Source organism: Vicugna pacos, chromosome 19 (assembly GCF_048564905.1).
Source record: "Vicugna pacos chromosome 19, VicPac4, whole genome shotgun sequence".
Lineage (NCBI taxonomy): Eukaryota > Metazoa > Chordata > Mammalia > Artiodactyla > Camelidae > Vicugna > Vicugna pacos.
The window spans coordinates 22,945,243-22,955,407 of NC_133005.1; the positions used below are offsets into that span (position 1 = coordinate 22,945,243).

General features: G+C 52.6%; 1 long non-coding RNA gene across 1 annotated transcript; it reads left to right on the forward strand.

The window, feature by feature from the left end:
- Positions 1–5,480: 5,480 nt before the first annotated feature.
- Positions 5,481–9,541, forward strand: LOC140687265 (uncharacterized). The gene is made up of 3 exons (XR_012061450.1): positions 5,481–5,557; positions 6,239–6,340; positions 8,801–9,541. It is a non-coding gene; the product is annotated as an uncharacterized lncRNA (long non-coding RNA).
- The last annotated feature ends 624 nt before the right edge of the window (positions 9,542–10,165 follow it).

The following is a 10,165-nucleotide window of genomic DNA, read 5'->3' on the forward strand; positions in this document are numbered from 1 at the left end:
GGGCGGCAGATGCCCTATCCCACTGCTGGCCTTCTGAACGGCCACGGGGAATCATCTCCAGTGGATAAGAGCTGACACATTAATACACCAACACCCATCCCCTGTGATGGATGGCTGCCCCTGGGCAGGTCAACTCCTCCCAAGTCCTGGCTGAAAGTTTCCAAGGCTTCAAAGAAACCAAATGACTGACAGGCACTTGAAATCGGATGCCACCCAGTATGCTGGGAAGCGCCCACCACAGCTCCAGCTAAACTCAGTGGTGGGCTGAGGGGACGAGGTGTGAGACACCAATAACAACTAACAACCCAAATTCACCCCTGAACAAGAATTCCTCTCTAAAGGTCTAGACTGGAAGTCTGTAGACTACAAGCAGTCTGGGGGATCCATTTTGTTTCATTAGCACCTTGTTAAAATGAAATTAGAATCCAAAGGCCATTAGGAGAAGCCCGCAGTCTTCATTTTGCTATACACCCCATCACTCCCCATTGCACATCTGCCTTCAGCTTTCTGTTACCTGTCTGGCCCGCAGGGGCATCTGACCCTGAGGCACAGCACCTCTCATCAGCACAGGGTCCTTAAGAAGATCTTTGTCTCCCATCTGTATCTCCAGTTCCCTGACACATAGCCTGGCCCATGACAGGACCCAATAAATGTCTACCAGGGAATGGAGCCTCTGCTTACATTTTTCCTCTGCCTGGGAGCTCACTCCTTTTAAGGCTGCCTGTTGTTATTGTCTACTACCTGCCCCCACCCCTCCTGCCTGGCCTCCAGGCATTCCCAGTGGGGACTGGGGGTGAAACTCCCTGCTAGGGGTGAGCAGCAGGTTAATTTCCTCCTGGAGCTTCCCTCGGCAAACAATGAGACAATGGCGAGCCGGAGGTGGCCTGCGTAAGACAGCCGTGAAGGGGAAGTTGTAATCTGTGCGTGAAGCCAGCGGGCGGGCAAAGGGGCGAGGAAAGCAACCCGGGCCAGACCGAGCTCTCCACCCAGCCGACCCCTGGGACCAACCTGAAGGTCACCTGAGTCGCCCTTGAGGAAAACAGCCATGAAACACCATAGCCAGGAGAAAACACGGATGGGCAGGGCTCGCCCCCACACCCCTTCCCTGTCCAGATGGTCCTAGTTCCTCTCTGCATAACCCCATCTGCCTACCTTCTGAGCCCTGCTGGCAGGAACACATCCCCAGACAGACACCATCTGATTCTGGCTGTGTTTTGGCGGTCTGACCTTTGGGAGTGTTACTTAACCTCTCTGTGCCATTCCTTATCTGTAAAAAGGGAATGATACCACCTCCTTCCTCTGGGTGTCTAGAGGATTCCATTCCTCCATCATCCAGCAGGCATTTATTGAGCGTCTGCTGTGTGCAGGCACTGTGTTGAAGGTTGGGGATACAGTTGTGAATGAGTCAGCTTCCCTGCCCTCATGGAATACACAGTCCTCACATGGAGACAGTCAATAATCAGGTAATCACACCATGAAATTACAACAGTCATGGGTGTCATCAGGAGGGGACGTGGCACCATTAGGTCCTTGCAACATAAGACCCAATCTAGTCTGCAGGTCAGGGTGGGCTTCCCCCAGGAAGAGGCGGTTAAAGTGAGCTGAACAGGACGTGGAAGTTTACTAGGCCAAGGGGGAAGGGTGCAGGGACCAATACCAAGGGCCAGATGCTGGAACACAGTTGGCATTAATGAGGAAGAGCCAGGAGGCCTGTGCACCTGCGACAGGAGTTCATTCTTCATCTGGAGAGCAAAGGGAGGTCACTGAAGGTTCCGGTGGAATGACACAATCCCACTGGCTTAGGACAGTACCCAGGCAGGTGAGTTCCCTCCTCCTTGATGAGGGGTCCTGTCCAAGCACCTCATGCATGACAAACCACTGCTTCCCAACCTTCTCATCACCGCCAGGGCTGGGATTTGCTGTGCTCACCTCACAGATGAGAAAACTGAGGCTGAGAGCAGGCAGGAGACGGAGGTGGACCCAGCACACCAGATGAGTCCCAGTCCCCTCTGCAGAGAGGAAGAGTCAGAAGGTGTCCTGAGACAGCAGAGACACTCAGGAGGACCCCTAGCTTCCTCCCCCCATGCATCTCAAGGTGGCTCCTTGACCCTCTTCCTTCACCCCAGAGGCTCCCCTAAATCCAGCTCTGTACCCAGAAGGGGAAAAGGGCCACAGACAATTAAGCAGGATCCCATCCCAGGTGACGACCCCACATGTCCCCAGGAGCTGAGTAGCCTTGTTCAAAGCCACACTTGAGACATGAGGTATCCTGAGATGGGCACAATCATTAAAAGAATGACACATCAATTGAGGATAAGACATAAATTGGTTAAAAACCGACTAGGTCCAAGATGGCAGAAAATTCAACTTCTACCTTGAGGCCCAAGATGGCAGTACAATTGACTTCCAGTAGACCTTGAGCTTCATTATACACTCATTGTAATACATTAGCATGCTAAGTGGCACTCCCACAGGTGCCATAAGAGTTCTGAGGCTGGCCATAAAAGGCCAAAAAGTGGGTGGTGGCCTAAATCCTGGGACTCCCCACCCCTTCTCCAACATAGTCGGAATAATCTTTCCACTTGTTAGCATATGGAATTACCCAGCCTATAAAAACTAACTACCTCTACACCTGTGGCTGCTCTCCCTTCTGAGGAGACCAACTGCATTCTGCCCAAGGAATGTGTATCTACTAGGGCCTCTCACCTCTCTCTCTCTCTGTCTCTCTCAATCTCTCTCGCCCTCAGAGACTGCCTGCACTCTGTCAATGGAATGTGTATCTCTCTGAATAAATCTACTTTCACTCTACTATGACTCACTTTTTAATTCTTTCCCGCACAAAGCCAAGGATCCTTACTTGGCAGGGCACGTCCCAGGGACCTGCCTGGGACCTGAGACATGGCCATCCTCTCCCACCCAGTTTTCCTGCAACACACCCACACCTGGGTTCAAAGCCAGTCTTCAGCTCTGCCCAAGCAAGTGGCTTCAGATTCATAGAAAGAACAGCTCCCACCATTGAAAGCTGTAGCTTCGCCTTTCACATTCCTTTCTCTTAGCCATCCGAGTGCTAGGAGCCCCACTTTACGGAGAAGGAAACTGAGGCTTGAGGGAGAGAGTGTCCCCCTGGCCACGCTTGCAGAGCCAGGAAGGAGCTGTGCTGGGTCTCAAAGCTCAAGCTCCAGGGATGCAGCTCCTGCACCTCCCAACCCCCACCCCTGTGGGCCATTTTTCTGGTGTATCACTGCACATGTCAGAGCCCTTGGTGGCATCCTATGAATGGAGCCGAAGCCCTTGCTGGGCTACAAGCCCCCAGCCTCCCTCTGCCCATCTCCCCACCCCACACAGGCCTCTCTAGCCCTCCCTCCCTGCTCCCACCTCGGGGCCTCTGCTTCATTGGTGCCTCCACTCGCTTGTCCCCCAGCAGAGGCCTTCCCCTGACCCTCGCACCCAACACAAAGCACTCATCTCCTGACCCTGTGGGGGCATTTGTCTGTTTATTTTCTGCGAGCCCTGGTCTCCTGTGTTCACTGCTGAGCCCCAATGCTTGGCACAACGGTAAGTGATCAACAAGTAATTGTCTCATGAGCGAATGAAGGACAGAGGGTATCCAGTCCCACCCCTCTCCCAGTGTACCCCAACACCTGCACCCCCAACTTCCCTCAAACACCTTGTGTACTGGAGCAAGGCTTTCGGGTTTGGGAAGGGCTCATGCATAGCTGTCGCCTAACTGGACCGTCCACTAGCCTTGGCAGGTCCTGATCACAGGCCCTGCACTGAAGAGCCAGAAGACCAGAGCTTAGCGAGATCATGTGGCTTGTCCAAGGTCACAGAGTCACAAAGGTCCCAGAGCTGTGATTCCCTGGGGAGGTTGTCTCACCACCCCGACTGCAGCGGCCCATTCCTGCAGCAGTAGGCGTCTCTGCTCAGAGGGCCCAGTGGAATGGGAATACTGAGGCTCCAGTTCACCCGTCTCTCCAGAGAACCCACTTATGTTTGGGGGAGGGGTGTGGCTCTGCTGCCAGCAGCTTCCCTCCTCCCTGTGCTGGGACTCCAGCTCCGCGTGTTCCAGGAAATCCAGGCCACATTTCCCTCCAGGAGCCGCCGCCCAAAGGGACCCTCTGGGGAGAGACAGAGCATTTTTGAGGAAAAGGGGGGTGAAGGTTGGGGGTGTGGGAGAAAGAGTCACAAAAAAAAAAAAAATAGTGGCTGGGCCAGGAATGTGCCTGGGTGAATCGGAGCCAAGCCTCCTGTCACATCCACAGCTGTGCCGGCCAGGGCGGGGAGCAGGGCGCAGGCGGGGCCGGGTCACTCTCAGGACAGGACACCAGCTGCCAACCTGCTCCTGGCTGACTCCCTGCCATCAGCCTGGTGGGGGAGGAACTGGGCATGTGCCTGGGCCTGGAGTCAGGACCTGGTGTCCTGCCACCCCAGTCCGTTCACCAGCCCAGGGCCTTGGTTTCCCCAGCTACACAACAACAGGATTTGGAGAAATACTGAGACAGGGTGACTCTTCAAGAAGAGACGGGTTGAATAAAGTGAGGGATGGCTACACTTTTTAGCAAGGGTTCTGAACCTGGGGTTCAGAACTCAGGGGCTCCGTGAATTTGGATGGGAATAAAATAACAACTATATATTCACTAACCTCTAACTGAAATGCAACATTTCCTTCAAGTACAAATATGGACCATGAGCCACGGCAGGGTCCACAGTGCCTTTGTCACAGTAGAAGTCAGAGACCCTTAGGTCTGACATCACAGTGCTTACAGACCCCTCCACATATTATTTAAGCTCATCGAGACCCCAAACCTGCATGCACATCTTTTATTTAATGTACAGATAAAGCCCACCTATTACTGCATCACAAACTCTTGCTGCTGCTGCAGTAGTAGCATTTCCGAATGACTGGCTTCCTTTGCAATCCTATGCACTTTACTTTATGTGCTTAAAAAATATGATTACGAGAAGGGGTCCATCTCATCACCGGATGCTAAAGGGGTTGATGGTATAACAAGCTAAAAATCCCTGCTTTATATGCAGCCATTTTTATTTTCAAATGGGGAAGTACTCTGTATGCTGACTTAGAACAATGTCAAAACATAGTGCTAAGTGCTGTACAGAAAGTAGAATACACCAGTGGGTGTGCAAGAACCAGCCTGGGTACCTACGTTTGCTTGATGTGCATAAAATACCTGGAAGAAGCCCCAAACTGGGAACAGTGGTCATCTTCGGGGTCCAAGAAAGACCCATCACTCAACACCTTGTGTACTAATTCTTTTTCCATATACATAAATTATTCAGAAAGAGTCAGGATTCTGGGAAGATGGCTGTGACAGGGGTAAAAACATGTTTGAATCTTCCCAAATCCCTACTTTAAAATAGGTACAGCAACTAGCAAACCAAAACCCCACGGACAAGGTTTACAACAAAACCAGGTGACAAAAGCGTCCCCACAAATCCCCAAATACAAGTGGGTGGAAACAAATCTGCACAGGATCAGGGTCTGAATGGGAGATACACTGTACTTGTCTCGGGGAGGATACATGAACTAACAGTAAAGGTTAGTGGGGGACACAGATAACCACAGAAACACATAGAAAATTCCAACTCTGACAAGAGTAATTCTAAGAGTTCCAGACTCTTAAGTATATAACAGAATCCATGTCTAAAATATTTCATTGTTAAAAAAAAAAAGAGAACAAAGGAAGGAAGGATCAATGAATGAACGAACAAACAAAAGGACCCAGAAGACAGACAGATATGCTGATAATTCCTCCTTTGCAGGCCCAGCTCAGTGGCCATGGATAGCATCTGAGGGCAGCTGTTCACCCATGTGGGCTACAGGGGAGGTACCCAGCCCCCAGCTCAAGCCACAACGCCCATGCCCAACGTCTTCCTTCATGATGAATCATGTGTTTGTGGACTCAAAGACAAGGTGATCCCAGCCAGGAAGCCTGTAGAGTCATCAGCATGAAGGCAGCCCCTCAAAGCGGAAAAAACACAGCCCTCAGAGGCTGGAGACATGGGTATGAGTCCTATCCTGGCTACATAATTCACAATGTGAGCTCACACAGGTCTCAGAGGCACCTGCCAGGTCTCACACGACACACCTGAGGATGCCTCTGGACTCCCAGGCAGACTCTTCAGCCTCTCAGCATCTCTGTTTGGGGGAAATCAGGCCACTTAGCGGCCACTGAAGATGGGGATGAGGATAAAGGCATGTTATGTGCTCTCTCCTCAGGCTCTGCAGATTCTCAAGCAGCACCAACCCCAGAGCTGGCCAAGAACAGAGCCCTGGGGACCCAGCCACACTTCCATCCACTCTCAAGAGCAACCTCAGCAGGCAAGTGTCCTGATCCTCATTTGACAGATGAGAAAACCCAGGCTCAGAGAGGGGGAGAAGGTGACCTGAGGTCACACAGCTCTATTGTGCTTTGACCTAGGTCACTTGATGGGAGCACCTCACTGCCCCCTCCCACCAGGGACAGCTCTGTCTTGGCAACCCCGACCCCACGCCCAGCCTGGAAGCCCGCTCGGGTGGGGCCGTCTCCCTGTGAGCAAGACTATTTTTAGTGTCAGCAGCAGGGGCTGGGGGCCGAAGCCAGGAGTGACAATGGGGGGAAGGGGGTGGGGCCGCTGGCGGCCACCCCCGCACCCAGCAGCCGCCCCATTTCCTCGAGGAACCAGCCTGTGCACAATACAAGGAAAGCCGAGTGGGGAGCGGCTGGGGGCTCCCGGGGCGGGAGGGTGACCTGGCCCATCAGGGCAGCTGGGGGCCTGGAGGAGGCCTCCAGACCAGGGGGAAATGGACCGTTAGTCCAGCTGCCTGGACTGAGCAGCAGGGATCATTCATGCTCTACACTCAGCACATGCGGGGACACACACACACACACACACACACACTCCTAGGCCAATCGCAGTGGCAGAGAACTAGGTGCTGGGGTCTCAATGAGGTGAGATTCCCACAGGAGCCAAACAGGAGTCGACTTGGGAAACCAGGTGGAAAATGGCATCACAAGCATCCCAGACACTCTGCCGGGTCCTGGCCTCTTGGGGAGAGGTGTCTCTGCTGGGAAGGGTCCTAGCCTGGGGCTCCCAGTCAAGGGAAGCCATGAGACATGAGCACGAAGGTGGCTCCTCACAGCCTGGCAGCGAGGGTTCCTTGCCTGACCACTACAAAGGGGTTCCAGTTTTGCTGGGTAAGGGCTCTGAACTGAATTTGATGTCTGAGGTTTCCATGGGTTCTCCCATGGCTCAGGGCGGGAGACTGCTTCCCCATCCCTGCTCCACCAGCTACCTCAGACTGGACCATGGGTGATGCCTGCTATCCCACCTCCATGCCCTGGCTTACACCATGCCCCTGCCAGGGATGCCCTCCTCTGCCTCCCCATTCTCCTACCACCATTACAGCTCTGAGAGCAAAGACAGCAACATACTTGTCTGCCATCACATCCCCAGAACCAAGAACAGTGCCTGACACATAGCAGGTGCACAGCAAATACCTGTGGACTAAAATCCTCGTCTCCTGCTGGAGGCCTCTCCTCCCCTCACCAAGGACAATGTTAGCTCACTGGATCCCCACTTAAGGGAGGAGGCCTGGCCATCAGCTCTCAAGTCTGAAATTATGTTGTCTACAAGGTTGGGTGGCATTCCTGCCACAGCAGTCCAGCTGACAGATGAAGGTGACAGTGGGGTTGGGAATTGGGATGGGATTCCAGATATAGGTTAGAGATGGGACCAACAGGACCATCTGATGGATAAGAAGCAGGGGATGAGATGACAAGGAGAAAGCAAGGAGGTCCCACCTTGGTGTTAGGCCTGAGCAGTGGCTGAGCAGTGACTCAGCCCTCCACTGAGTCAGAGAGAATTGTAGGAGGAGGAGATGGAGGCATGACAGGCAGCTGGATGTCAGCATCTGGAGCCCAGGGGAGAGGCTGGAGCTACATCTTAGGTCTACGTTTAAGAGTCATCAGGACTTAAGTCACAGGGCTGGGTGACATCACCTGGGAGTGAGTCCGCAGAGGAGAGGAGACAGTAGAGTTTTACTAAGAGAGTGATCAATGCTGGCAAGAGTGAGCTTTGTTTGCCCCAAGAATGAGATCTTCTCCTGCGCTCTCAGGACCTACCCAGAGCTTAGGTCTCTTTCACATGGGATGGAATTTCACCCAAAGATCAGGAAGGGAAAGCAGAGGATTTCTGGATATGCTTTGGAGGCAGGCTCTACACAAAATGGAAAATGACCCACTGGAAATGTTTGAGTAATATTTGATGGAATATTACTCAGCAATAAAAAGAAACAGGTTGCTGAACATGCAACAACATGGATGAATCTCAAGACATGAAGATGAGGAAAGAAGCCAGGCACAAAAGAGTCCATGCTGTCTGATTTCACTTACATGAATTCTAGAAGAGGCAAAACCAAGCAATAGTGACAGATCGGATTAGTGGTGGCCTGGGGCCAGGAGGTGGGAGTGAAAGGTGAGGGGCACAAGGGGGCTTTTGGGGGCTATGGAAGTGGTCTGCATCTTGATTAGGTAGGTGGTTATACAGGGTTTCCATGTTTGTCCAAACTCATGGAAAGACACACTTTAAAATGGATACCATGGGTGCCTGTGATTTTACATTAATTATATCTTGATATAGTTACTGTGAAAAAATGGCACCATCCTTTCATCCTTGAGAATTTATGATTGCTTACGAGACAGACTGCATTCTTTCTGGTAACGGAGGGTCCCTCCTCCCAGATGGTTCACAGGGCCCAACGCTAAGGTTGCACTTAGGTACCTGTTTAACTTATTTCCAGGACTGGAAAGTGCCGAGAAGAGAAGGCCCGTTGCTGTTTCCTGAGCACATCTTATGGACAGTATTGAGCTCTAGTCCTGGGTAACTCACTTCTACCAACATCAGGTCCTTCAGCTGAGCTCAGAGTGTATGACCCTGAGTTCACCTCGGTGGCCCCAGCACTGCCTAGCACAGGAGTGAAGGTGGCATCTATTAAAGGAAAACCTCTGCCCGGTCCGGGGTCCTGCCGCCTGTGGAGTCAGGAATGGCAGTGGTCCAGAACCCTGGGCCCAGTGCCTGTCCTGTCCCCATTCCACCCCCAGCCCTCTCCCCTGGGACTCCAGACTCTGCTTCCTCCACTTGCAGCTGTTCCTTCCGCTTCCCAGCCTCTTCCTTTCCTCCTCATCTGGGCCCTGGCTACGTCTCCTTGTCTCCTTGGGCCTTTATCTTACCCTCAGCTGCTCTGGAGGGACCAAGGCCCCCCCTCCATCCTCTCCTTCCCTGCTTCCCTGGCTGGGCTCTAAAGCTTCCCCCTTGGACTCAGGACCCCACTCTGGCCTCTCTCCTCACCTCCAGACACTTCCAGGGGGCACATAGGGGAACCCAGGCCAGGCAGGAGTGGCCAGAGGAGTCTCAGGTCCCTCCAAAAGCCTCTGAGACTCCGATTTGCTGTGTGAGGCTGTCTGTGCTCCAGTTCCCACTCTGTCACTTGCCAGCTGTGTAGTTTTAATCAAGTCACTGTGCCTCAGTTTCCTCAGCTGAAAAATGGGGGTCAAGACACCAACAACTTCAAATGTTCTGGAAGAATAAACTAAAGCATGTCAAGCACTTAACAGAGTGCTCTACACAGAGAATTTGTCTTAACACAAGGATGCAATGCAACAAAATGGAAGGGTTCTCTAAATTGCAGAGCCCCAAATGACCCTTGGTTGTATATTTGTGCTATGTTTCTGACCCAGTGAGCCCAGAACTCCAAGGAAAAACCTCCCAGTGGCCCCTAATCTTTCCCAGATGTCACCTACCATCGTCTCCTTATCATTACATGATTGATAACCCCGTCAGGTTTCAGAAAGGCTACAGTCAAGGGTCTGTCTTCTTTATATAGAACAGCACACCTCCAGCTAAGCTCACTGTCCCCAGGGGCCTCCCAATAATCCAAAACAGGGAAGAGTCATTATTGTTCCATTTTGCAGATCCAGAAGCTGCAGCCCAGAGTTTCAGGCTGCCTGACCCCACAGCCCAGGCTCCATCACAGCCCGGCAGACTGAACGGGGTCCCTGTCCAGCCTTCCACCTGTGCCCAGCTGAGCTCCTCGGGGACTCTTTGAGCTTTCCCCACACTCCTGCTCAGCAGCTTCTCCCTCCAGTTCTCCCAGGCACCTGCCTAC